The following is a 15,213-nucleotide window of genomic DNA, read 5'->3' on the forward strand; positions in this document are numbered from 1 at the left end:
ATTAAAGACGATTTTGGGGGTGGACACAAGTGTTGCCGGACCCTGTATATGCAGAAAGGTTTAATACCCTTTTCAACGCAATATTTTAGAATAAAGTAAGAATCATAACCTTTTCCATAATGTGCAATAGCTGTGTATCCTTTATGATCTCTAGAAACTAACCATTTACAGAAATCTTTGTTAGTCTTAAAAGAGTCAACATTACCGTAAAAATTCTCAGCTATAACTAAATTAGAATAAATATTTTTGTGTCTAAGAGCATTTAGTTGTATCAAATGAACATCCGCAATTAAGACATTGATAACCGTTTTCGTTCGTTCTTGGTATTTTAACACAATTTTTACATTCTTTACATTGATAAATGTGAGATTTTACTCTTATGTTTGTTTTATCAGGAAAAGTTAGTACAACCTTTTTTACTACAGTTTCGGCATCCTTTTACTTTGTATTCGTCACCACCGTCTTTTATTTTTGTTTGATAGATTCCACCTTTTTACCGAGTCCATTGCATATAACATTTATGTTTAAGTATTTCAACCTCTTTATGGCAATTTCTACATTTTTCCCAGCCACATTTATGTTCTTTACTACCCTCTTCTATCGTTTTGTTACATTTTTTTATCATTTTATTACCTCTTTTAATGATTTTATTACATTTTTGGATCATTTTTGTTTTTGTACAAATTAATCTATTTCCTTCTTCAATCATTTTTTTACCTTCGTCAACCATTTTATCGCCTCTTTTGAGTATTTTATTACACTTTAAGCATCTTTCACAAACCTCAAAATGATTTTCTAAACATTCTTGGTTAAAACAGTATCGATTGCATTTTTCGCAATATATTCTTCTAGCAGAATTCTCTTTGGTCATGAGGGCTTCGCCCAAATCATAAAGCCCGAATTCAGCAAAACCTCATGATGAATCAAAGATTCAGGGTCTTCTTTGTGATTAGATTTGATACACATTATGCATATTTTATCCTTGGTTTTGCATTTATGTTTATCTTTGTTTTGATGTGGTTTGTCATATTTTTTACAATAGTTAGATTGACCATAGAAAGCTGTCAATTGTATCAAAATGATTTCCAATTTTATAAAAATATATTTTTATATCTTTTTCAGCCCCCGAATATATTATGGAATTAAAGCATTCCGCTGCGACGACTTTTATTTGAATATTTAATACTTTTTCTATATTGGCAATATCATCTAAGGTAAAATAATTTTTATTATAGTCTCCAAGCTCTTGAGCTAAAGTTGATTGTAAATTTCTCCCCATTCTTATATATTTTAATGCATTATCATTATATTCTTTGCCTAGTATAATGTTTGTATGATAAATTAATCCAACAATAACAGCCCCTGGACAACATAATCTATCTTTATTTTTAATTTGTGTTATACTTTTCTTTGTTCGTGAGTCTTCTGTTATATTGTCACGCAAAAAAAAACACACAAAACTGCAAAATCGGTCGCTCGGGCCGGCTGGTGACAAAATTACGCCGGTAGCTCAGTCTGGGTGGGTTCGTTAAAACTCACCGACCCGACAATCTTGAGGGCGCCAGGATCCTCCGGCTACGACTTGCGAGTACCCGGATCCAAGTACTCGGTGTAGCTTACCCGAACGAAGAAGAAAAAAAAAAACGAAGAGAATACTAATCAGGAACGAATATATTAAAAAAAACACTAATAAAACCTAAATAAAAAAATATAGGAAAAACAAAGACGTCGTCTTTACACCGGCAATCGTTGCTGTTAGATTTACGACGATTGCGCAAGCCGACGGCACACCGAAAATCCGCGCCACAATTCGATCGTACCAACTCCCAATTACCGGGTCCCGACTTACAAGAACGTCTGTACAAATAATAAAAAAAAAACAAAAAAAATGACAAAATGTAAAACGGTTGATTACTGTGAAGCTGTAATCTTCCAACTACTAATTACAAGTAACAATTAACAAGGACGGTTACGGTGAAGCCGTAAACTCCTACAGAAAGCAAATTAACAAAACGATGGCTCGAACAAAAACGTGGATAAAACGATCTGACCTTGACTCCTACAGCTCCTCCTACCGACTCTCCTTTAGGTGCTCCCGAGTGGTGAGCCTTCCCGAATCCAACAGGGAAGAGGTTGTACGGCTCGGTCAAAACGGTCAGCCGCAATCCAGTTTCGAACTTCCAGTTCGCACTCCCACCAAAAGGGGAGGAAAAAAAAAACGAAACGGAGAACAGCACCAAATAGAACAGACTAGAACCAAAATAGAAGGCCCTAGGGTGGAAAATACCCTTAGGAAGATGAATACACTGAAATACTTTACTTACTACGATGGAAAGCGGCCTTAAAGTTTTCCACGTGGTTCACGTCGTGGTGGATTTACTCGATCTCGAGACCCGACAAATTCCGGTTGCCTCCAGGAACCTTAGTGACCCAATCCAGATACCAATGCGCCAATCAAACCAAGAAGGCCACTAAGTCACACTCCAAATTCCAAAATACCGAAACACTCTGGAGCACCGTACGCCTCGAGATCTAAAACGCAAGAGAACTACAGAACCAGAATGGCTGCTATCGCTTCTTCGGCTCTACGTCACATTTCGTCATTGAGAAGGTGACCCCTTGACAGGTGAAAATTTGGGGTTATTTGAATCAAAACAAAGAATGAAAGTGATCGTAAAGAGTAGCAAAACGAAGTCAACGGTAAGTAAACAGCTGGAAAATTATTCATCAATCAATCGTAGACCTCAACGCACACTATGAACAAAATAAACAATCGCAAGAAAAAAAAATAGCAAGAGTAGTAGTTGATGTTGCGGTCAAAAAGAAGAACGACCCACGACACGATCAACACCAAGCAGGCTAACGTGGTTGTGAAAAGGAAGAAAATAGATGTTAGAAAAGTTGAAGCAAAGATGAAAACTAAAAAGTTGCAACCTAGACAACCCCGAGGAACTTGTAACAGTCCTCCAGCTAAAATTCTGAGGCTCAAACGTATTCCTCCAGTCACCTCCGAACTGGTACCTAACAAACTGGTAACTATTAACATAATTGAGCAGAATTCGTAACGGACAATGTAACTCGCCATGCGGCTACACTAAAATAGGCAACCAATAATTTACAGGCGTCAAAAGGTCACGAAAATCAACCCTTTCTAACACCTTCCCGTTTAACTCGAAATTGTCACGTTACAATATTTAACAATCTTTTAGCGTTAGTAACACCTCTAGGGATATTAACAACTTCTACATGAAATGTACAACCGTATATATCTAGATCTTGATTTGAAGTTAAGATACTTTGAATTTTGTTTAATAAATTATTAATTTCAAAAGCTCTTGATAACCCTGTGGAAATAGGGGACCAAATATCATTGTGATTAACTACTACATTTAATAAGTCTCCTTCTTTGAAATTTGTTTTCTTTTTTTCTATTTCAATCATTTCATTTAAACCCTCTCTAATGACCGTAATTTTTTTCATAATTAAGTCTGAAAGATCAGACTCGGATGATTATTCGTCTTTCAATAATATAACTTTATAGTAAACTTTACGTTTCTTCCATTTTTTGCTGTATTCAGCTTTTGTTTCTATTATTTTAATTTTAGGTTTTTTTTTGAAAACTCTATAAAATAACTATCTTCGACTGCAAAAGATTGCTCACCAATTTTTTGTAATAATTCTGCTTTTTTCATTTTTGAGTAACCTTTAATATTTCTTTCTTTAGTAATTTTTCTTAGTTCTTTTAACGTTTGATCCAGATTTGTCTTCGGTTCTTCTTTCAATAATTCTTTTAAACTAGGTGATTTGATTTCGTTGAGAAGAATGTTTAAATTATCATTGTTTACATTATCCGAAATTTGATTCAATAGATTGTATTGGGTATTGGATACGACTGTATTGGCTTAATTTTTCCGATTTTACTAATGTGCTCACAATTTTCATACACGTTAGCAGCTTCTGCAGTTGTTACTAATCTTGACTGGATTATCCTTTTAATTGCATAATGTGCAGCTCGAGCCGAGCATTTCTAACATTCTGCGAACCTCTACATAACCGAACATTGCTAAACATAGATTCTACAGCATCCGAGCTAGACGCTCGAGTCAAGACAAAGAAAAATCCACTTTCCTCTAATAAGTATTTTACACATTCTGCCGTACTTTTTGCTGTTAATTTCAATGCTTCTGCAGTTTCTCGTGTTAAGGCCGTCTGGCACGGTCCAAATTTGTAAACGTACTTTTGCTCCTCGAGCCTTACCAAACTTTCCTCGCGGTCCCGGTCACGACTACTCCAGTGAAGAAGGGGGGGGTTCAATTAGATGGAAGGGTGAGCGCCATGAGTTTGAAGCGTGACCACGAGTCCAGGGAACTACCCAAACAAAATAATAGTGGTGATGGGAAATAACAATACAGTGACTTTATCACCAGCGGGATGAGTTAGCACACAATAACAATAATATCCAAATGAGTAATACTAATAACAAGTCAGAAACAAGGACCTAATCTCGTTGGGCAAACTTACGGCGAATGTGACACACGCGGACAGCTGTCAACGGGCGCAACAGATATTCTCGAGCATATGAAAGTACCGCTACCGAGATTATGCTTACAAAAAAATAACCAAATTAAACTACAACCGAAAAGTGCGGTCGTACGACTATCTACTTATTGGTTAGATTTGTAAACGGTTTCGGAGTCAACGGCGTCGAAGTCCCTGGCAATAACGTTCCTAGGACGGCAAAGTCCGGGTTGTTCTTAGGACAGCGACGAACGAATATGGATGCCCACGATGACGGAAAAGTAGCAAAAGTAGCTCGTCCCAAACCAGAGCGAAGCCGATGAAGGGGGAAAAGCGAAGGAAAAGAAGAAGAAGCCTTTGATGGAGGGCGGCTTCAAAGCGGGTGAAACGTGGTGTTCCCAAAAATCACAAAACCAAAATTAGGCCGCAGAAATCACAACCGGCTTGTGCCGCAAGTGAGCCTCCGTATAAAAATCTCCAAAAACCACAAGGATAGCTCACATAAACACCGATTTCTGCACCCACAATCACCACCGTCTCACTTGTTAGAGTACCAAAACTAAGATGACTGCCGATCCGGTACTCATTTAGCGCCCTCCGAAAACTTCTATAAAAAAGGGGAAGTACGTCACGAAGGACAGTACTACCAACCTTCCATATCCAAAAGAACTAGTTGACTCAGATGACAGATGATGTTTACAACGCAAAAACACGACACAACTAAGGGAGAACCGGAAATAAACAACTAGACGGAACCAAAAGAACACAACCAAAAACATGGACACTAAAACTGAGGTGACTGGTGTCCAGGCAGCCACCCAGGAGCGGGAAAAAGAGGAATGTGGTGGTTGCTTGGCTCCAACAAACAGCTTCCTCAACTAAGCCAAAACTAAACGCATTGTTTCAGCGCTGGAGGATTCCTGGATGATGCTGAACCTCTAAAAGTAGTGTTACTTTGGGAGACTTCTACTCCCGCAAGAGTTTAGTGTCGGCGTATTTTCCAGCCCCACCAACAGAGCTTAACAACCCTAAACTTAAAATAGCGCTAAAAATCCCCTCTAAAAAATTTGTACCGTTACATAAATCCCACCCTTTTCTCGTTAAAAATTTTTACAAAATTTTTTAGTGTGAGGTATTGGCGAAATTTATACTTCTCAACCTAATATTCTCCCCGAATTACTAAAACCCAAAAATATTAAATTTGTTATGAGCGATTGGATCACCCTTGTGACTACACTTTAAATTATGCAGCTACCTTAAAAGGTTGGGCGCTTGATCCTCTCGTCAAAAAAAACTACTAAATAAAATCATAATAATACTCTCTTGAAAAGACAATACCACGAAGGGTCAAACGACGGCCACCAAAAATCGACCGGATCATCACAATATGAGGTCAAAGACTCAGCTCGGACCCAGCGAGCTAAGGTGACAATTAAATCCTCCCCAAGGAGCAACAGGAAGAGAATGTACCTAAACCGTAGAAACCCTATTCTACCCAAAACCTAACCACATTCGCTCTCCAACCGAGTGACTATTCGTTTTGATCCTGCCCCTAAACACACCTTAAATGTTAAACCACACCTAAAATGAGACAGCCGAAAACAAGTATGAATAAATCACAGTCACCTAGCCTAACTAACTCAGTTCACCGTGCTCTATCGGATTTATCAGCCGTTGTTGCAAGAAATAAGAGTTTCCAGTCCCACAGAAAATTCTACGACGCTCTAACACGATGCGACGATACACCAGAAACATGGACGCTGACACTACCTGAGAGAGTTGCCTACGTCTTTCCGGGGAAGGAATAGTAGAATGTACTCAGGAGAACTCTGTGCCTCACTAATATTATGTACAATTATGCACAGAATTTAGTCTGAAAAATTATGTCCAGAAATCTTCATCGTGTCATACACACTTTGCACACAATGGGCCCGTTCAGCGCTTTTTTTTTTTATTTTGTAATTTGAAAGTGCTTTGCGTAAATAACCGATTCCCAAAAAATTAAATTTTTTCGGCAATTCTTTCACCCTTAAAAAAAATCCCAAAAGTGTAGATTTGGGAAACGGGGCGTGGCTAGCCGTGACGTCACTCCACGGTACTCGGCGCACTCCATACTGATGCCTGATTTGAGACATTTCAGCATTACTGACTCCAAATTACTGTTGTTTTAAATATCTGAGAGCCTAGCGGATTTTGCATTATAATATGAATTTTAAAAAGACTATAACAAAAGATATGTAGTTTCCCAATGTAACTAGGAACACATCGGTAATAGCGTTTGATACACAATTTATCAGTCTTCTTCAAAATGAAGAAACAAGAATAACTTGTTAACGAGCTATGCAGCAAAGTGATTTTGTTTCAAATAAAAGCAGTAGACTGTTGTCACATTTTAATGTCTAGGTGACCGATGTCTAGGTGAGCGCTAGGCATCGTAGCGTTAAGCTCACGTTCCTTCGTCTTCTCGTTAATTCCTTCGTTTCGTTAATCATCGTCATCGTTCTTTATTTCGTTGCCACGCCGTAGTGCAGATATTGATCCTGGGCAGATCTAATATTGGCTTTTAGTGCCCTTTTCGATTTGTACTTTGTGCTCGTCTTCGTTTCGCTTCTAACCTGTAATTCGAACTTAGTCTTTCTTTATTAGTTTCTCATACCATCGTGCCGAACAACTCGCTAGTAACAATTGCAGTTTCGTGGAAATCGTTAGCACCATTGTTTACATCGACTTAACCTCATTCGAATGACAGCTCTCTTTTGACAGAGCGGAGGTACTGCAGTTGGTACTATGCGCGCGAGATTCAAACGGTTAGGTTTTTCATTATAGATTTTCTTCGCACACTCTTTGAGCCATGTTAGTCGTCTCGTAGTTGTGCCCATGACGAGTGTGGTGTTGAACACCTAAATCGAAATCGTTCACCATCCAACGTGGTCTTCGTCGTTCTGCCCCATCGTTAGCCCCTTTCAAAGGTTGGGGACAGAAACCCTTTTGTGCGCCACGTTGACTGCGACACCCTCGTCGTCCTAAGCCGGAAAAACCCTTTTTAAAAGGTAACTAGCTACCCTTTTCGTATTTTCGTTCCACGTGGGCCATCCGCTAATTTGTCTTGCCCACGTAGGGTTTTCCTGTTGTGTGGGACCAACCTTGCCACATCGTTGAATCTCATCGACGCCTTTCGACTCTCGATCCCTTTTACCCAGATCGAGTTCTAAAGAACTAGCACCATCAGCGAGGTTCACCAAATCACGTCGATCGATCATCGTCGATAGCACCTAGACCAGCAAGGCTAAGTTCCTTTTCGTAACTTACTAACATTGCAACCTAGCAAATTTATCGTTACTCTCGTTTAACTCAGTATCATTTAACTCATTTTAGTCTTAACGTAGTATAATTTAACTTTTGTAACTTTTTCATTTTGTTATTAAACGCTTAAAGTAAAGAGCTTCCAGTTTCTCTCTTTACTGCTGTCGTAGAAACTGGTGGCGCCCAATGTAGTTGCCACTTGCGTCTACTGAACCCAGCCCGTCTCCCTGAGCCTAGCCGCACCATTTTGTTGTTACAAATCACGTAACAGACTTGCAGGCAAACTTTGCTCCTCTGATACTGTTTTTCCCATAAACTTCATCCTAGATTAGACGATTTGTAGGTACACTCAGCAGCAAATGTTTTGAGCTCATGGGCGGAATGGGTCGTAACGAGGTGCAGTAAACTCTCATCGGGTGGTGTCCGTAATCTGCACCCTCATAAATCAAATTTGCGAGGCCGAAGAAATTTCGAAGCTTTGTTGTTGAAAAACTGACCAGGGATATTTGTGAGGTTTTAATTTACAGTCTGTTTCACGAACTTATCCCGATCTCTCATAAAAGCGTTCAGAGCAAGAAATGAAGTACGTTTGTAGTTTTATCTCTTTCTATCCGATAACTGAAGCTAAAGCAAACCAAGAACGTATAGCATTAAGATTGTGTTTCTCTTTGTTCTTTTCCAATTTAAGAAGTAAAAAGAGACAGAAGCTCTCAAATATGCCGAGTGTTAGATCAGCTCTCAGGGTGCACCTAGGAATGCGAACACCGACAACAATAGAACACAAAAATCACTAAAGAATTGCACAAAATTTACTCTAAGAAAACATAAAAAAATTTACCTCCATGTAAGTTCACTTGAGTACCTGAGGAATTAGTACCCGTGACTCACTGAACGTGACTTGGAACAAAATAATGAGAATTTAAATTTTTAAAAATAAAGCAATATTTGACAGCGTACTCTGTCAAACACAGACAGAGCGGAATGTCGGTACTTGAACCGTACTCTTAAATTTTTATGAGAGATCGGGATAAGTTGGTGAAATAGACTGTACACAGTCGTGAATTCATAAACGGCGAATTTCGCAATTTCGACCGGCAAGTTTTAATTGCTAAAATCTCAGGATTTAGTTTTGTTTTTCTAAGATGGATAAAAGGTTGAATGTAATGATTGATGAATCAATGTAAATAAAAAAGTCACAAGTTAAAGGAAACAAACAAAAAAAATTAACTTTATTGTAAACAAAAAATTAATAAAACAAATTAAAAAAGGCTTAAATATGAATAAAAAAACTTAAGTAAAAGGAAACAAAAAAATTAATCTTTATTGTAAGCAAAAATTAAATAAAACAAATTAAATAAGGCTTAGGTTATTTTGCCCCCTGGCAATCCACCTCTTCACCTCTTTAACGTCGTTTCCTAGAAAGAAAAAAAAATTAAATATTGAAATGGAAAAAATAAATAAATTAAAATATGTTTATTTATTTTTATTTATTTAGTTTATTAAACTTACCGATAGATTGACCCTTTCCGATATTTTACCCGCCCGCTCGGCAACCGAGAATGAAACCCCGGGTTTCCAACGTCAAGTTCTTTTGCTCTGGCAAACGTGGCATCTTAGTGAAAATTGACGAATTGATTTTCTCGAGTATTTACCGCATATTTATAGGGGTAGAGGATAATCCGACAGGTATGTGGTCAGTTCAAGTAAGGATGCGTGGGTATTCGCAATCAAAAACGGAAATTTTTAAAGAGTTTTTGAGCTTTTTTATAAATCCTGATTTCAAACTCCAAAGAAAATATAACCAAAATACTCTCAAATAGATTGATACATGAAAATTAATATAGAAAGATAGCACAACTTCGTGCAGCTTCAGCACTTTTTTTCATTTCATTTCTGAGCGAAATTGACAGAGAATGCATTTAGCACGTCAAAGTAGACAATAAAGATGAAAAAAACTGTACGAGTATACTTCACTTGTATTAATTGTTAAGTAGAGAAATTTTATGGTAAGTAAATAATTTACGGTAAATTTGAAAACGCTTGGAACTGATGGGATCAATATGATTGAATAAACGGATTGTAACCCACTTTGCTCCTCGAGCCTTACCTTCCCCGAACTTTCCTCGCGGTCCCGGCCACGACTACCCCAGTAAAGAAGGGGGGGGGGGGGGGTACGATTAGCTGGAAGGGTGAGCGCCACGAGTTTGAAGCGTGACCACGAGTCCAGGGAACTACCCAAACCCGAAGGTAGTACGACACGAGGAAACAAAATAAAATTACTTATTCTCAGCACAACGTGTATTAAATGTAGGCGGGTGGTGATGGGAAATAACAATAATATCCAAGCGATTAATGCTACTAACAAGTCAGAAACAAGGACCTAATCTCGTTGGGCGAACTTACGGCGAATGCGACACACGCGGACAGCTGTCAACGGACGCAACAGATATTCCCGAGCAGATGGAGTACCGCTCCCGAAATTACGCTTATAAGAAAATAATCAAATTAAATTTACGACCGAAAATACGGGCATACGACTATCTACTTATCGGTTAAGTTAGTGAACGGTGTCGAAGTCCCTGGCAATGACGCTCCTAGGACGGCGGAGTCCCGGTTGTTCCTAGGATAGCAACGAACCACTAGGGATGCCCACGATGACGGAAAAACAGCACAGCTCGTCCCAAGCCAGAGCGACGGCGATGAAGCGGGAAAAACGAAGAAGAAGAAGAAGAAGAAGAGGAAGAAGAAGAAGCCTGAACAACCAAAAGTGCTAAGCGCTGTGTCCCTTCAGTTAGAAATATTCACCTTCAAAGTGGGTGAATGAAACGTGGTGTTCCCAAAATCACAAAACCCAAAATTGGGCCGCAGAAATCACAACCGGCTTGTGTCGCAAGTGAGCCTCCGTATAACAATTTCCAAAAACCACGAGGATGGCTCAATAACCACCGATTTCTGCACCCACAATCACCACAGTCTCACGTGTTTTCCGTACCAAAACCAAGATGACTGCCGATCCGGTACTCATTTCGCGCCCTCCGAAAACCTCTATAAAAAAGGGGAAGTACGTCACGACGGACGGTACTACCAACCTTTTATAGCCAAAAGAACTAGTTGACTCAGATGACAGTAGTCAAAAGTGAGGTTATAGGGTTTGTTTACAACGCGAAAACACGACACAACTAAGGGATAACCAGCAATAAACACTAAACGAAACCAAAAGCACACAACCAAAACATGGACACTAAAACTGAGGTGACTGGTGTCCAAGCAGCCACCCCTGAAGCGGGTAAAAGAGAAATGTGGTGGTTGCTTGGCTCCAACAAACAACTTCCCCAACTAAACTAAAACTAAACGCATTGTTTCAGCGCTGGAGGATTCCTGGATGATGCTGGACCTCTAAAAGTAGTGTTACTTTGGGAGACTTCTACTCCCGCCAGAGTTTAGCGTCGGCGCATTCTCCAGCCCCGCCAACAGAGCATAACCACCCTAAACTTACAATGACGCTAAAAATCCCTTACACAAATTCGTACCGTTACAGGATCAACTGTAATACCCAAAATTTTTTGAAAGGACAAAAAACCTCATCTTCGCATTTTCACTCAGATTTAGATAAATTAGAAATTTTTGGAAGAACATTTGATGAAGAATTTCAAATTTATCTAAGTCTGAGTGAAATTGCGAAGATGAGGTGGAGCCGAGTCGTAGCAACACGAAGACTTCCAAAAGCATTTCTGTCCTTTCAAAAAATTTTGGGAAGTATTACAGTTGATCCGTTTAGTGAAAATTAGATAAAATCTTTATCAAACGTCCTTCCAAAAATTCCAAAGAGCTCCTAATTATTCCGAATTTCTTGGGAAGGATTACAGTTAATCCGTTTACTGTAAATAGGAAAAATTCTTTATCAAACGTCCTTCCAAAAATTCCAAAGAGCTCCAAATTATTCTGAAATTCTTGGAAAGGATTACAGTTGATCCGGTTAGTGAATTGTATTTCCTGTGTTTGCCCTTACCTAATGACTTTACTTTGACTGCTACCGACTGCCGCTATTTATCAAATTTTTATACAGGGTCCCACAAGACTTATAAACACTTCCAAAATCGTGTTTAATTTAAAAGAAAAAAAATTGCAAATTTGTGTACGCTTAAGCCGCGATTCCACTTGCTAGCTCTAGCCCAGACCAGACCAGACATCCAAGATTTGAGTGACGTTTTTATAATTCTTCAGCCCCTTTCTGCGGTTGGGCCGTAATAAAGCATTAAGATGCAATTGCACCCCTGTTTGCTGATGGCTTGTCTGGGCTACGCCAGACAGGCCAAGTTGGTTCGGTTTCATGGAACTGGACGGACATAAATATGGTGCACTTGGTGATAACTGATATTGACTGATATTCGATTAATTACACAGTAAATTTTGTAATGGAAAAAGGGTGTATTTAATTTTTTGCTGGTTTTGAATTTTAATACAACGGCCGCCGAACCGCACCAACCGGGGTTGTCCGGGAACTCGCCAGACACGGGAAGTTGGTTGAGTTTTGTGGAACGGTGATGAGGACTAGTATTTTATTAATTAGACAAAAATCACATTTTAATGCAAATTTTTTCACAATCATATTTTGTTGACTGCGTTTCTTAAGTATGATTTGTAAATGATATGAAATAACATATGTATAAACTTTCATCATGCCCTCATTAAATAAAATTTTATTAACTCCACAGATGCCAGTTTCTCAAAAATACCAACTACTTTGCAAATTTTGTCTGGAATTGTCTGATTTATCAACGTCTCGTTGAGTTCAAATCTAATCTCAATTATCAAATTGCTACAAATAATTTACTTCTTTTCAACAATTTTGTCTGGTATTTATTACAGAGGCAAAGCTGATTTAGATGATTTTGTGTAATTAATAGAATAGCATTCATCATCCTGTTCCACAGAACCGAACCAACTTGCCCTGTCTGGCGAATTCCCGGACAACCATGGTTGGTTTGGTTCGGAGAGCGTTCTGGTGAAATTCAGAACCAGCAAAAAATTTAATACACCTTGCGTTTATCATTACAAAATTTATATTAATTCTGTGTAATTAATAGAATATCAGTCATAATCAAGTGGATCATATTTATGTTTGCTGTTTCACGGAACTGAACCAACTTGGTCTGTCTGGCGTAGCCCGGACAGACCACCAGTAACTTGGGGTGCAATTGCATCTTAATGTTTTATTACGGTCCAACCGCAGAAAGGGGCTGAGAAATTATAAAAACGTCACTCAAATCTTGGATGTCTGGTCTGGTCTGGGCTAGAGCAAGCAAGTGGAATCGCGGCTTTACGGTTGATCAAGCTTCAAAATCTGATGCAAAAATTGGATTTTTATCAGTGTTAGTTTGGCGTCGCGACACCTAAGAATGGGAACATTTATCGATTTTTGAGTTTTTGAGAAAACATTGGCTAATTAATAGTTATTTGCATCTAGAGCCGTATCGTCGTTTTACAAGTTGAGGAAAAAATTTGGAGACCTAGGGTTTATCCCGAGGTCCTCAAATTGCGCAAAACTTGTTAAACAATGCCGCCCGTGATGGTTATTAAGTTTTTTGCACAATTAGAACAATAAATCATGATAATAAACAATCATTAAAAATTTAAATTATATGAAAATAGTTTTCCTTGATTTCGTTACTATGATGTCATCCGCTGTCAGCAAATTTTGTCGTTTTTTTGTGTAATAAAACTGATTTCTGATACCAAACGAGATTTGATACGGTAATTCTTCTGCCACCAATGTCAAAGAAACGTTGTAGTTGCATGAATTTGTTGAACTTTTACTTTACCGCCCACGATTCCCAAAGAGCCCGAAAACACGCTTGGTAAATTAATGAAAATAACTGATTGCAAAAAAAAAATTGACATAACTGAATAAAAATGTCTCTGTTTTTATTTTAAACCTTATGCAAATCATATTTAAAATTTGAGAGAAAAAAAACGCTGTTTTATTCAATCATATTGATCCCATCAGTTCCAAGCGTTTTCAAATTTACCGTAAATTATTTACTTACCATAAAATTTCTCTACTTAACAATTAATACAAGTGAAGTATACTGTTTTTTTCATCTTTATTGTCTACTTTGACGTGCTAAATGCAATCTCTGTCAATTTCGCTCAGAAATGAAATGAAAAAAAGTGCTGAAGCTGCACGAAGTTGTGCCATCTTTGTATATTAATTTTTATGTATCAAACTCTATTTGAGAGTATTTTGGTTATGTTTTCTTTGGAGTTTGAAATCAGGATTTATAAAAAGCTCAAAAACTCTTTAAAAATTTCCGTTTTTGATTGCGAATACCCACGCATCCTTACTTGAACTGACCACATACCTGTCGGATTATCCTCTACCCCTATAAATATGCGGTAAATACTCGAGAAAATCAATTCGTCAATTTTCACTAAGATGCCACGTTTGCCAGAGCAAAAGAACTTGACGTTGGAAACCCGGGGTTTCATTCTCGGTTGCCGAGCGGCCGGATTGACCATCCGTGAAATATCGGAAAGAGTCAATCTATCGGTAAGTTTAATAAACATGTTTAATTTATTCACTTTTTCCATTTCAATATTCTAATTCTAGGTTTGTATATTTTTGTTACTTTTTTAACATATTTTACGTTTTGTATATTTTTGATTTTTTTGGTGTAATTTTTATTGTATTTTTTAATTTTATATTTAATGTTTACGTAATTTCTGTTTATTTTATTTTTTTGTTAATTTTTTTGTTAGTTTTCTTTAACTTGAGTTTTTTATTCATATTTAAGCCTTTTTTTAATTTGTTTTATTTAATTTTTACTTACAATAAAGTTTAATTTTTTTGTTTGTTTCCTTTAACATGTGACTTTTTTATTTACATTGATTCATCACATTGAACATTTTATCCAGCTTAAAGAAACAAAATAAAATCTTGAGATTTTAGCATTTCAAACTTGCCGGTCGAAATTGCGAAAATCGTCGTTCAGAATCCACGACTGTGTAAATTTAAACTTTACAAATAAAACTGGTCAGGTTTTCAACACCAAACCTTCGAAATTTATTCGGCCCCACAAATTTTTGATTTATGAGGGTGCAGATTACGGACACCACCCGCTGAGAGTTTACCGCATCTCGTTATGACCCATTCCGCCCATGAGCTTAAAACATTTGCTGCTGACCGTACATAGTATTATTTAGAACAGGAATTGATTAGTCCAAAAACGAAGGAAACCGGAGCTTTTTTGTAGATCAAAAAAAGTACGATAATCATGAAAGAATAAGGATTTATAGTGACAAAATTGAGTGACAGATTTACGGTTTTTCAACTTTATACATAGAAAATCCAAAAATCGTTATTTATTATACCAATTTTATAACCCATAACTC

The 15,213-nt window shown here is 37.7% G+C and overlaps 1 pseudogene; it reads right to left on the reverse strand.

Annotated features, from left to right (window-relative positions):
- Nucleotides 1-250: 250 nt before the first annotated feature.
- LOC148170604 (uncharacterized) lies at nucleotides 251-5,297 on the reverse strand (annotated as a pseudogene).
- Nucleotides 5,298-15,213: the final 9,916 nt, after the last annotated feature.

The sequence above is a fragment of the Gnatocerus cornutus genome, chromosome 7 (genome assembly GCF_029298725.1).
Source record: "Gnatocerus cornutus isolate USDA-ARS CGAHR chromosome 7, icGnaCorn1.1, whole genome shotgun sequence".
In the NCBI taxonomy this organism is placed as follows: Eukaryota; Metazoa; Arthropoda; class Insecta; order Coleoptera; family Tenebrionidae; genus Gnatocerus; species Gnatocerus cornutus.